General features: G+C 42.6%; 1 pseudogene; it reads left to right on the forward strand.

The window, feature by feature from the left end:
- Positions 1 to 4,676: 4,676 nt before the first annotated feature.
- Positions 4,677 to 10,629, forward strand: LOC119583238 (annotated as a pseudogene).
- Positions 10,630 to 15,005: the final 4,376 nt, after the last annotated feature.

The raw sequence follows: 15,005 nt of genomic DNA on the forward strand, positions 1-15,005 counted from the left end.
TAACTAAAAGCCTGTGTCACAGAGTTACCTGGTCCGGAGGCCTTCGTCTGCTCGGCGTATTGCTTTGATTTCTCTAACGTAGACTAAGAACTTTGCTTTTAGAGTTCAGCATGTGCTTGCTCCCTTCAGGCCTTGATTGCAGACGACGGACTACAGTAGGCGTAGTCACACCACATCAGACCCGCAGCACTCCTCTACAACAGGGTAGCCCTTGAGAGCTTTGACCCCTGGGGAGGGAGGCCCAGTAGTCTGAGGCGCACTTTTCTTTGTACTAATTTTTCCCCTCTCTTCATGTGACTCTCCTGAGCCTACCGGAGTTCCCTTGTGGGCTCCCGTATTCGCTTAGGGGAAGGGCATCGAATTACCGTCCTTCGCCTAGGCAAGTTCGGCGGTAAGGAGATGTCTTCCACATAACTCGATCCCTCTTTAATACTGGAGAACGCAACCGGACTTCCACTGGGAGGGAGGGGGATAGAGGGCGGAAAACTGCCATACTCTCTCTTACCTATTGCTGTTAGGTTGATTATCAATTGTTAAGTGTTATTTGGTCCCTTCAGAATAGTGAGCATGGGCCCAGGGTTCGGACTTGGTCCGAAACCCAGCATGATCGACTCCTCAGCTACCCCTTCTCCTTCTCAAGGAGAGGGACGACCCATGACACTCCTAAGACTAACGCGACTTTGAACAACGGAATCCCCACTGCTGACAACGTGAACGACGAGTTTTGCAATCCCTTCAAAGATGCAAGGTATTTGACTGCCAAAAGCGTGAATGAAAATCAGTCGATTTTGAAACGTCAACCCTTCATCATCAAAAGGTCTTTGGTGGTCAGTGGACGGCGATTTGATTTTGTCCGTAAAGTGCGAGATGGTAGCTTCTTTGTAAAAGTACAATTCAACTCCTAGGTTAATGACTAAATTAAACTGACGCACATTCATGATTTGAAAGTAAAAGTAACTATCCCTGTTGGCTCGAATTCCTGTAAAAGAGTAGTCTTTAACAGGGATTTAGGACAATGGAGAAGAGTGAAATTCTGAAATATGAAGGTCCAAATCATGGTGGACATGAACTGCATGACCAAAAAGACGGATGTGTGCGAACAAAAACCGATCGTGCTTTTGACTTTTACATCAAGATAAAATTCCAGAATATTTCCAGTTGGATCATGAATGTGTCCGCATGCTTGCGCCTTATATCGCAAACCTATGCGCTGTAGTAGATACGAGAAATAGGGAAACGCATTACATGCAATGATACAGATACTAGTAAATTTATTTTTGGGAAAGTGCTCATGACACTACTGAATTTTTTTTTTTTTTTTTTTTTTTTTTTTGGGGGGGGGACGGGGTGTACTGAGAACATTCAAGTGTGCAATTCTGGCGGGCCCCCATCAATCGGCTCTGCGAGTGCACATGAGAGCAGGCGGTTAGTTACATAAAGCCAAGAGGAAAGTTGAAAGTTGACTAGCACACCTAATACTGCCTACGCTTCAGCAGCAGATACAGCATATATAATATAAAAACCCCATGAATATATATATATATAGATATAAGATATATATCTATATATATTATATATATATATAAATAATATATATGTATATATAGAGAATATATAATTATATAATATAGTATATATATATTGGTATATAATATGGTAATATAGTATAATATATATATTATATATAAGATTATAGTATGGATATATATATATATATATATATAGATATTAGAGATATAGAGAGTGGATAGAGTATATATAATATGATATATATAGATTATAGATGTATAGTAGTAGATATAATATATAATCATATATATATCTTATATATATAATATATATATAATTACATATATTAACAGATATGCAAATATAGTTAATGTTGCAGTGTAAGGTATAAGACTATAGATTATAATATATATATATATATTAGATATCGGTAATGAATATTATAGGATAGAGTATAGAGTATCGATATATATAGTAATAATATATGAGTATATCTATATATAGATAATATGTTATACACATATGTACGTATTCGTGTGTGGGTGTGTGTGAGTGTGTGTCTGTGTGTGTGTGAATATATATGTGTGTAGGTATATATATGTTTGTGTATATATATATAATATCTATATATATAGTATAGACTATAGATATATATAATAGTATATTATAATATATAGATTATATATTATATCATATCTGATATATAATAATATATACACAACACATTATGTACGTAATTCTGTGTGTTTGTGTGTGTGTGTGGGTGTATGTGTGTGTGTGTGTGTGGTGTGTGTGTGTGTGTGTGTGTTGTGCTGTGTGTGTGTGTGTGTGTGTGTGTGTGTGTGATTTGTGGGTGTGTGGTGGTCGTGGTTTGGAATAATATATGAGTATATGCTAGGAGTGTGGTGTAGATGTTTATATATATTATATAGATATGTATATACTACACACAATGTACGTATTTGTGTGTGTGTGTGGGGTGTGGTGTGTGTGTGGTGTGGTTGGGTGGTGTGTGTGGTGTGTGTAGTGTGCGTGTTGTGGTGTGTGTGTTGTGGTGTGTGTGCGTGTGTGTGTGGTAAACATGTAATATATATTATATAATATATATATATATATATCTAATCTTATATATATATATATATATATATATATATATATAATTAATATATTTATATATGTATGTATGTGTGTTTTTGTGGGAGTCTGTGTGTGTTATGTAAATATGTAATATATATAGATAAATATATATATATATATTATATATCTATATATATATATATCTATATAGACACAACGCAAACACACACACATAACATTAAATAATCAAATATATATCTATATATATTGTTTACTTTTTAATAATATATATATATATATAATATATATATATGAATGTATCTATATGGTATGTATACGATATACAAATACTATATATGTAGACATGCATAAATATATATATAGCGATATAATATATATATCTATATACAATATTACATATATTTTTAAAATTAATATATATATATAATATTAATACATATATAGATTGATATATAATATATATATATATATATTTACATATATGTATGTATATATATGTGTATGTACGTATATACAAATATATAAGTATACCTGCATACATATATATATATATATATATATCTTATATATATATATATATTATATATAATTAATATTTACCACACACACCACACACACACACACACAAAACACACCATGAAGCGAAGAGAAAAGGGGTGGAGGGAAGGAGGAGAAAGCGTAGTAGAGATCCATAATTGGAGGCAAAGTAAAGGACACAAAATAGTTGAATCAAAGGGAAATGTGAATAAGAGAGATGATATATATTATATTATATATATATATAGATGTGAGAGATATATTATTTATATATATATATAGATATATATTTCTCTCTCTTTTTCTTCTTTTTTTGCTTTGAAAAATTAATTTGTCTAAAACTTTGTTATCATCCCCGACTCGAATCGGATCGGCGCTGCCTTTGGATGTTCTTTTCGGCTCACTGGCCGCTTTCCATTACAGCTGTGTTTCGCGACTTTGACCATGATAATAGCCTACATGTCAGGCTATTCCTTGTTATGTATTTAGTTTAGACTAAGCCATGGCCACTAAGTTATGGTTAAGAATTTAGAACTAAGATAAGACACAGGCGAAATGAGAACAAAGGTTCGCACTAACCATATGTGTCGCTGGTTATAGAGGCATGATCACGGCGCACGCCATGTATAGTGGCTCCTGATGCTTGCGTTACTCCATTGCTTTCCAGTATTGCTGTTCGTTTCAATGTACTATAAATGGCTGAGAAGCGCTTGTGAAAGCCACATCTCAAGATGATGTCGATTTACGATAATTCTTGGGTAAGAAAGGGCGAAGGTGTAGAACTAATGATAACACCGCGAGAAATGTAAGTCGTATTCAAATGTGCTTAATGAAGTTTGTCTTAGTCAGTGAAAGATCTTTAATGGAGGCATATTGCCTCATTGCCGTTCCCCATACCATAAGGACTCAGTCTGAGAGTAAACGCTAATACTTGGGCTGGATGAAACTTGTGATGCCCGTCCACACGGCTACTCCTGAAGAAATACATTTTAATGCATGCATACTTTAAAACAGTGTAGTTTTTACTTGAGCATAGAGGTAGATGGTTGCAGCCTTTATATATACCAGATTTCCATGTAAAACTGCCTTTTTAGCAGCTTTTAGAGCATAAACTGTCCCACTTGGCACTGCCTCCATTACAAGATAGGGTAAGTGCGGTCTTTACAGCAGACTGGTGGTCTCTGGAATAAAGATCATGGGCACGGATCCCGATCTAGCGGATGATTTTTTTTTGGGGGGGGGAAAGGTTCCATCCATTGTGTATGTTTTAAAATGACTTTAGCAACTTGCAACGCAAGATCGAGAGCTGTCGCTACTGCTACTTTTTATGTGAACGATTCGCGCATTTAAACTGTGCTTGCAGCGAGTCGTAATCGCAAAAGTTTGACCATGTATTATATGGCTGTCGGCCCATAGGCCCTAATATGCCCAATGTTTTTCTGTACTGGGCGTGCATTTGTCCTAACATACAATGTAGGGAGCAAGCCTAGGTTCTAGGCTTGCAAGATGCCCAGTGTTAAGGATGGAGCAAAATGTACAGCCGCGGAGTTTCTCTGGATTGTGCCATAGCTCTTGCTGACAAGGCCGGAAAAGTAAAGCTTATTCTTTTACAAAAAGAACTGTACCTAGTAAGAGTAAAAGTTGATCTTAGGTAGCTCGCTGAGCTTCCTGCCTATGTGACCGAATAATATAAATTTTATGGCCAAAAATTGTCTAAAACTGCGTTCCTCTTCATTAGCGGTTGTCGTTGACGCAGTGCCATGCCGACGACAAGGTAAGTACTCAAACACGGCTTAGTGTCGTACCCTGGTTCTTTATAGATCTGACCTTGCACTGACTTTCTTTTTTCCTAAACCCCATGGGTAGAGTGTTGAGATGGAGGCAGTTACCCCAATACAAAACATTGGTGAGTGGGTTTTTCGACTGCCCTACCGGATGGTAACTGGGGCTATGAAGTGTCATTTGATGACTGTAATGATTGTCTTACAATACCACCAGGCAGGACGTGACAACGCGGTGAAATGCAAGTAGTATCTCAGCCACGGACCTAGTACATAACATCACATAACTACCAACATGTGGATCTAATGATTAAATTCTTTAATTTCAGTGTCGCTCCCGAAGTGAGCGCAGTGTACTACAGGAATACCAAAGGACATCCTCATGGCCATGTGAAGGGGTGCTTCGTGTGTGCGACTTGCAGGACCATAGGTCATGTGTGTAAAAGGGCAGGCCTTTGTCCGCCAGTGCACCAGTCAGACTATATTGTAGGTTTGCTAGAGGTTAAGTTACTACTATGGAGGTGCAGTAGGCTACCCAGGGCTTCGTGATGTACCTGCCAGAGTGGGAGACGCGTTTGTCCGTGATCTATATGACCCCAGAAGTTCTTTATCTGCCTAACACCTCCATGGATCCAGCCCTGAGGATCACGTGTGCCCTTGATGGGATGGGTGTTGATGAGACCTTAATCAGTGTCGCAACCAAGCCAGCCTTCCAGTTCGTGAACGGCCTGTGTCTTGCAAAGCTCGAAGACTGACTGAATAATTACTCTTGCACTCGCTTCAACATGGGTTGCTGCAGAAGCGACTGTTCATGTGCCCCAGTGACGCGTTCACGAGGTAACAGGGAGCTTGTGAAGATCCTGCTCACGGACAATGGTGTGCTAGGAGGAAGGCAGGTTCCCAGATCCCCTCGCCGCCGCAGAACTATGAATGCCTGATTATTGGTGGCCTACTGAGCGTGCGCTACCAGTGCACCCATGGTTATGTGTGGAAAAGGCGATGTGCTGCGGTGATGGGGGAGATGTGTGGAAGACATGAAGAATTGAATGACTACTTCACGATGAGAATCCCCAGGCATGTGTCCTGACGAGACTACAGGTATGCAGATTCTGGTTAAACTCCTTACATATGTCAAATCTAAATGGTTTGAATCGAGTATGGTGAGCAAGGAAATTTTAGGCCATGAACTCGGACTGGTCTGCCACAGCAGTGTTTGCACTAGATAAGAGTTTATTTGTATTAAACTAATACAATTCTAAATTTCAGACCCATGGCTGAAAAAAACGGGGTTGCCTGGTAATGCAGATTGGAAACTATTAATGGCGGTGTGAGTTGCACTTGCAAAGGCAGGTTACAGTGGTTATGGATATCATGTACAGGTAAGGCAGTTGTGCAATTGTCTATAGCATGTCCCATTTTATGGCCTCCCCACACCCTAGGTTACTCCCTACTAAAATTGAATATTTTCCAGATGTTGATGAATGTGCCTGGCCAACGGCGGCTGTTGCAAATGGAGCTGCACGAATGACTGACGGCAGTTACCGGTGGAGTGTTTAGGCAGGGTACACTGGGGAGGCTTTTGCCTTGCCAAGGGAGAATGCTTGCAGTAAGCAGACTTCTAAATATTGGCAATAATTATTAAGTTGGTAATGCTATGTTCATCATCAGATATCGTGAATGCTTGGTTGCCAACGCGGGGCTGTGGTACAAATCGCCTTGGTAGCAATACTCAGGCAGCCGAGACTGTACTTGGGACACTACAGGTTTACAGTGGGGAGGGCTACTTGCTCTGGTAAAGTATAAACACAGTTTGCATGTTGGCCGAGGTGTGCAAAGGGTTAATACTCAGAGGCTATTATGCATATGCTTTACCGGATACGCTGAGTGCCTTGTTCAACAATGGAGGCTGTGACTGCAAAGCAGGGTGTCAAACACACAGATGGTTCATAAGAACCGCAACTGTCTCCCCAGGTTCTCTGGAAGGTGTTACTTGCTCACTGGGTGTAGCAGTTCTATTTTTATAGGACAAACATGCTTGCAGGTATCTTGTTCTCGACCCTCTTTCTTGCAGATGTGGGACGAGTGGTTGGTCCAACGGTTGGTTGTGATGCAAATGCCTGTGTAGCAATACTCCAGGCAGCCGTGACGGCACCTGCACATCAGGGTTCACTGGGAAGGCCTAGTTTGCAGCAGCAAAAGTACATTTGGCAATGATCTACAGCTATTGGGACTTTGCTGCCACACCTTTCCTAGGCTCTGGTACAGCACTTAAATACCTGTTGCTGCATACCTACAGACGTGGACGCGTGTCTGGTAGGCTAATGGAGGGTGCATGCAAATGCAGATGTACAAATGATGGTTGGTGGCAGAACTTGGACACCTGTTCATCCTGGTTACACCGGTGATGGACTTAATGTAATGGTAAGTAAACCTATGGATAAATGGATGCCAAATTGGTTAGATTTGCATAGTTAATTTGCTTGTTTGATAAACATGGCAAAGTCGTGCGACTAAATGCCAACTTAAATTTCAACTAGCTGGTGAAATTGTAACACATGACTACTGCTAAGAATCAGTTTTGCACTGAATCATCCTACAACTGAAATTACCTTCATAAATGACAAGGGTGCCATTTTGCAAAATGGGTTATTGATACTCAGTGCAGATGTGGAGAGTGCTCGGGACAACCGGATGGGTGTGATGCAAAGCCCTGTGTAGCAAATACTCCCGGCAGCCGTGAATGCACCTGCAATCAGGGTTCAGTAGGAATGGCCAGCTTGCACAGGCAGTCTAGTGACGCAATTCTAATGCACTTGCTATTCAAGTACTGAGACGCTTCTGATTAAGCACGTTGTTAAAGGGCTGCATTCCGCGATGTGGGACGAGGTCTGGTGGCTAATGGTGGGTGCCGATGATAATGCTAGTGCACCAATACTGATGTGTAGCAGAACCTTTGCTATTGCCTTGCTGGCTTAATGTGATGGACAATGTGTGCACAATCCCAGGAAGGTGCCTAGGATCTGCCACTTCCAACATTACTATGAATGTTAGTGTCCTGAGGATTCACGAATTAAAAGTGATAAATAAACCTTGCTTACTACTCTCAGTGTCTGTGGCCTTGGCTGGTCAAGGTCAAGATGTGCTCCAGAACTCTTGACCTGATGCTTCAGACACTGACTTAGCTGTTCGAGAATACTGCGTAAGGATAAACACTGGTGCACACACGACCAAATTGGGGCATAGAGGATGCGATGGTGACGGATTGAGTGATGCTTGTGATAGGGATTGCTGGATGGAGATGGACTTCTCGTACTTCGTATGAAAAAGAAATGTGATATTTGCATGTTAACATGGGCCCCCTTAAATATTTAAACGTGCACGTTAATCCGGATAAAAATGTCAATGAATAGCGCAACCCTGGGCAAACAAGATGGAGACTCGGATACACATCGGAGATGTATGTGACAACTGCCCTGTACTCCAACCCCAGCCAGAATGATGTTGATGGGGATGTACAGGCGGACAAATGCGGACGATATATGACAATGAATGGTATGCTGTAACTTGTATCTGATGGCATCCAATTCTCTCTTTACTCTCTTGACGTGAAACGAGATGGCATTTCAACTCTCTCCTGTCAGGCTGTTAAATTACTGATGACACTGTCCAAAGGACTGCATAAATGGCAAACAGAAGCTGATGGGGGGTGATGAATGGAGAGGGCTTTGCGAGAACTGTGTGACAATTGCCCGCCAGCATACAATCTGGGCAAGAAGATGACCAGAGAAGATCTATAGGGATGCATGTGATGATAACATCGATTGACAGGCATGGATAATGGACTTTGTTTAATTTGCTAATGGCAAATATTTGCTTTAAATCTGCCCCCCCCCCCCGAGTCTCCCTAACGCCACATACTGATGCTAGCCTCTTGTCAGTGATGTTGTGGAGGACAGTGTGGACAATTGTCCCATAATGTAGCCAATGGTGACCGCAGCAGACGTCGATGGGATGGGTTAGGTGATGCCTGTGATTCTAGACAGTGACAACGGATGGTATTTATGATAAAAATGACACACTGTTGCTAATCCCAAATTCGGACCAGAGGATGTACCGACGGGAATGGCCGTGGCGATGCTTGCACCTCTGACTTTGATGGTGAACAAATTGTAGCCTGGACTGATAACATGCATTGCCAACCCAAATGTGCATGCCACCGATTTCAGGTGAGAAGCTTGGCCACCTAAGTTGTATCAAAAAGGGCTTGTGCTCCTACAGCCAAGAGTAGATCGTTTAGGGACCAGCACGAATCTGTCTTTAACTTCCTAGGCAACTCCAACTGGTGCACTAGACCACAAAACGGCTGTCTACCCTCCAGTAGGATGTTACGACAATGGTGCAGAAATTCATCCGACTTGAAACTCGGACACCGCGATAGCAGTGGGTATGTAGTTGGAAAGGCTGTAGTCTGTAGGAGGGGTCTCTGCTTGAAGAGCCACAAATAACCCCAAACGAAATTGCAGGCGACCATACACTTGTGGATGTCGACTTTGAAGGGACCTTCTTCAGTAGAGGACACAGTGTGATGAATTTGTTGGCTTTATCCTATCAGGTATGTATAGACTAAAATTATAATGGTGCCTGCATTTTATTCAAGCAGGAATGTTTAACACGCTTTCCCACAGTTACCAACGCAATTCCAAGTTCTATGTCATGATGTGGAAGAAGCGGACCAACAAAGCTGGTTTGGCCAAGCAGAGGAGAGAGTTACTCTGAAGCTAAATGGACTATGCTACAGGCCCTGGCACGAACTTCGGGATGCTTTGTGGCTACTGGCTCTCAACAACCAGAGGAGTGCCGGCATAACTTGAAGGGAGTTTGTTAATGAATGCTAAAGTAATTGGGTACAAATGGGCAGTGCCACCAGGACTATCCGCTAGCAAGAGTAAGTTGCTCTTGCAGGCAAAGACTCGGCTCTGGCATGATAGCAGTATTGGATGGACCTAAAGCTGCATACCGCGCTGGCTGCTTCACCACCGGCCTGATATTGTACCATGAGGTGCTACTTGTACCCAGGGTAACAACCAGTCATTGACTCTGGAAAACATATATGACAGCACCCGAAAGGAGGCAGGCTAGGTCTCTCTGCTTCCCCAGAGCAATTAGATGGTCAAGTGAAGTATTCTTGTTCAGGTAAGGGGGGTCTTTGGTTCTGAAGTCTTCTATTAGACTGCATCAAATACACTTGTATTGCATAGTTAGAGCAATAGAGCTAAAACCAATTGGATAGAATTGGAGGTCGGTGCAAAGGTTGAGATGCATAGATAACACTCCCAAAATTTTATGGCCTCTTGCCTTAAAGTATGCACTGCTCATAACCACTGCACTTATTCCATTAGACAGGTACCAGTTCTTCCTAACTGTGCTGTGATCTTGACCTTGCTTGCTTTGACTAGGCTGTATATGAAAATGACTTCGACTCTGGCACTAAAACCTACTTCTTGATCTTGCAGATGATGTACCCCAAGACATGTTTAATGACCTGCCCACTAACCTACAGACGCAGGTCCTGACTTCATAAGGACTTGCTTTTTGCACAAACTGAAGCGTCTTGCACTTGGACACGACGCATCTTGAAGATTGGTCTTGATACTGTAAGACGCTAGTCTATATAAAATTTTATATTAAATAATTTTAAATTAAACTACTGGTTTCAAGTTTACCTGTATAAACTCTTACCATGGCCAGAACCTCAGATGTTGCTTTGACAACATTGCTACCCCTGTGCCCATCTCTTCCCTTAAAGGGGTGGGAAGAAATTTCTTAAAGCTCTCGTTTTGAGCCAGCTGCCCTGTCATAAATTGCTTCTGTTTAGACTAGTTGACCAAATTAAAAATTGCCTAACTGTGCATTTCTATTAATGAAATGCTCTAGTTTATATAATATAATTTGCCATGGTAGGACTGAATTGGGCTGAAGGGGGCAGTAGCCTAACAGCAGGTATATATATTTGGACAAGTGTTTAATTAAAAATGGTGCAATTATGAAATGCTTAAAAGCCAGTGGCTGGATGGTTTTCCAGCTTTATTCCCATGGTCTCTAATAACCTTGAAGGCTAAACTAGGTACAAATTACTCAGGGTCTAAATTTGACAATGGAAACTCTTGCACTTGCTTCACTGTCTAATGCTTCTCCCTGCTTTCACCTCACTCCAATTAGGTCTTGGACAAAGGTGGACCTAATTTTTTTTTTTTTTTTCCCCTCTCCAAACAACCCCTTTCTAATATTTAATAAGTATCTGGGCCAGACAAAATGGCCTAGAAACAATGGGCATGGTATTACCACTAGTTTCTAGATCTTAACAAAAGACTTAACTGTCTTTAAGGGCAATAAGGCTTGCCCCCTCTTTTAAAGTGGAGAGGTTCCCCAACACCAGGGTCTTGGACAATGTTAACTCCCCCCACCCCCTCCTAAATGGCTTTGGCTTTGGTCTAGGCCCCCCCCCAGTCCCTTGCCTGTTGTCGTGGGGGGGGGGGGCTTAGGAGGCAGAGACTGGGACCCAATGATGGGGAACTCCCAACCTTGGGACTCGGCCCCCAACTAGACTAATTTTCCATGGTCTTTTTCCTTCCCACTTTTCGTTTGTCCCTTCACCAAAACCACCTGCTACCCACTCAAGGTGTGAGAGCTGTGCTGAAAGGCTTTGTGCCAGTCCTGAACGGCCTGAGGGAGCCATGAGCACGGTATTCCCCTGATTTAGTAATCTAGCCCTTACCCCTCAAGGGGACCCTAAGGGGTGGACCGTTTTTATCCCAACACAATCCAGGCTTACCCTGGCCAGTAATGAAAACTTATCCCCACTATTAGGGGCAATGAGGCTTGCCCCTTTATCAAATGGCCCCAACGATGTAAACCCACCAGATTCCCTGACCCCAGGCTCTCCTTTGACCACGGCTCCGAACACTGCAATAACTACCCCTCATCAATACCTACTAGTACAGTAGCCAACAATCAACCCTTAAGGAACATTTCCACTCTCCCAGCAATCTCAACTTCAACACCTCTACCCCCACAACCTCCAACATCAACCACCCCATCCTCCCTTATTAATACCTTACAGCCTTATTGCCCACCTCCCCATAACGCTACCTTCCTTAACACTACTCCATCTTCGTCACGCCCCCGCCCTTCAACTACCCCTATCTCTACAACAATTTTGAATACCCTCTTCAGTGCAGCCAAATGGACAGATTTTTTCATGATCCCTCCCACAGCTCCCTACTCTGACAACACCCTTCTCTTCCAACAATGTCTCCAAAAACAAGTAGGTAAGTCTTTCCGTAGCCGACCCGACCGCTCCCGTTTGTCCAAAAGTAAAAAACCCCGAAAAACCAAGCTATAGCTTTAAACAAACCTAACAGACCATAGGACCCCCACCCTTTTGCAAAACCCCCACCCCAACCCTCAATATTGCACCTTCGGAACTTTAAAAATCCCAGCAAATGCCCAAATTCTATGGACAAAAGTTTTGGTCAGATTGTGGAGATCATTACTTGCCTGTTTTCAGACTATGATGCAACATCATTTAAAAATGCAAAAACTCCTTTTCCCCCCAAAGGGGTTTACCCCGAAAGAAACCCACAAACTTTACCCAAAAAATTCCCTTTCCCCGGTAAAACAGCCCTTTCCCCTTTAAAAGTCTCCCAAGGGGGAAAGGAATAACCCCCCTTTTCCCGTCCATACCCCCCCTCCCGTCAGGGGGCCCAAAAAATTGTTGGCGCCCTGGGAACCCCAAACCCAAACATTTTCCCCAAAAATTCACAGCCAGAGCCCACAAAGGGTCCCCCAAAACCGGGCCCCTCCCCCGATCTAACTGCCCTGCAAATCCCCAAAATTTTGAAAACCGGGCGGCCCCCCAAAATGTTTTTTTATGGGGTGTTTTCCCACCTAAAAAAATTTTGAGTCTGGGGTTTACGACTCTGATTAAAATTTGGGGACTCGCAAAAGTGAACCAAAAGACAAGAAGCCCCTTGACGGGGTTTTTCTCCTTTAAATTCCCTTTACTCCAGTAAAATGTTTCTTTTCCCCAAAATTCTCCAAAAACCCACCCCCCCTACATCAAAACCCCCCCTTTTTCTACCCCCTTTTACCCCCCCAGTCAAAACCTTTCGGGCCACCCCTTAAATCCAGACCCCCCCCAAATCTCTACTAAAATCTTCAATAAACCCATTTAAAAAAACCCCAAACCCCCTTTCCCCTTCCCCCCTCGCACTCCCCGTAACAGACAGAAAAAAAAGTTCCACCCCCCTTCCCCTCCCCACACAATCACCTCCCCCCTTTCCTTGCCCCTAGGGTTTGAGACCCCAGTCCTCTCTTCCCCCCCCACAAAAATCCTTTATCCCCCAAAAAAACCCCCCAACCCAACTCAGAAAAAAACCTTAAAAATATTAAAAGATTACCAAAATTTAAAAAGACATTTCAACCCCCAAAAATCTTAATTCCGGCTCCTTCCAAAATTCCAAGGGTAACTGCTAGTTTATCCATCCTTTTTAAAACAATTTTCCCCCCTACACCCCTTCCCCTTCCTCCCCCCCCCAAACCCCAAAAGCCCCATCCCCCCCCCCCCCCACCCCACCCGCCAAGCCCAATTAACCCCCCCCCAAAACCCCTCTACCCCTTTTTCCCTCCCCCCTTCCGCACGTGAACCCCCTTATGTAACTCATTAACTCTCAAAAAAGCCCCCAATCCAAAACTATCAGGCAAACATCCCCCCCACCCGGGCCCCTTTTCCCCCAAAATTCGAAATAGCCTCTTTTCCCTTGATCCTCTCCAAGTCCTTTAATGAACTGGGTTTGATTTTTTTCACCCGGGTCAGTAGTGGTTCTCACCTTTCTCCACCCTTTTTTTTCTATTAAAAACCCCAAAGAAGGTCCCCCATTACTTTACCCCATCCTTTTATGAGTCCTATAATCCCCCCTTTTTCCTTCCTTTTGAACTCGTTATTCCCCCCTAAAAATCGTGCTGTAACACTAAAATGAACCCTGATGGTATTCCCAATTTACCGTTGCCCCGGGCAACCCCCATTTTCCCCTTCCTTATCCTTCCAAATTAAAAATTTTTTACAACCAAAATTAGGGACATCGGGAAAATTTTCCCCCTTTTTAAAGGGGCAAGAAGCCCCTTATCCTTCCGTTCCTTAAAACCCCAAAAAATGGGGGTTACCCTTCCTAAAGGGGAAATTTACCCGCCCCATCGGGGCTAACTAGTGCTTGGAAATTATTAGAGCGAATGGTGAACTTCCGGGAATGTGGTATTTTGGGAATCTCACAAACCCCTTCTTTTCTTTTTTCCCCAAAATTGGGTTTTTGCCGGGGCCAGAAGAAAACACTGACCCCCTTGTCATTTTGAGAAAATATTACATCTGCATTTGAAACGCCATGAATCCGTCAAAATTTATTTTTTTTTATCTAAAAAAAACAGTTTGAACAAACCATGGGGGGTCCCAAAATATTCCCCAAACCCAATTTGGGCCCCCTCTGGGAAAAACGGGGGAAACAGGGGGTTTTTCCCCAAAAGGGTCCTTCCTCTCCCAAACGCATTTTCCAGGTAAAAAATTTGGGCCCTTTCCCACATCATCTTTTTTTCCCCCAAAATCGAAGTTGCCCCCAAAAAGGCATTTGTGCTCAGTCCCCACTTTTTTTTTTCCTTCTTGCTGTTAAGGGAATTTGTCTGTTTTACCACCCAGGGGGCCCGGTCTCACTATATTTGTATGTTTTTAACCATCTATGCCCCTGGCAAATCCACCCCAAACCCCAAATTTTTCTTTTTTTCCCCAAAAATTTTTTTAAAATTTTCTGAAAATCTCACCCAAGCATTTCCCTGGGCCAAAAAAACCCCATGGCTTCCCCCCTTTTTCTCCTTCAAAATTTCCTTTTTCCCATTCTTTTTCTCTCGTTTCCCCGTGTAGGCCTTCCTACCCCCACTCTCTCATATGGGAAATCCACCCCAATCCCCGTTCCTCTAAAATTCTAGGTGTCATTTTTTGACTCCAAAATTTGCCTGGGGAGACCATATTTCTAC

Source organism: Penaeus monodon, chromosome 17 (assembly GCF_015228065.2).
Source record: "Penaeus monodon isolate SGIC_2016 chromosome 17, NSTDA_Pmon_1, whole genome shotgun sequence".
Classification (NCBI taxonomy): domain Eukaryota; kingdom Metazoa; phylum Arthropoda; class Malacostraca; order Decapoda; family Penaeidae; genus Penaeus; species Penaeus monodon.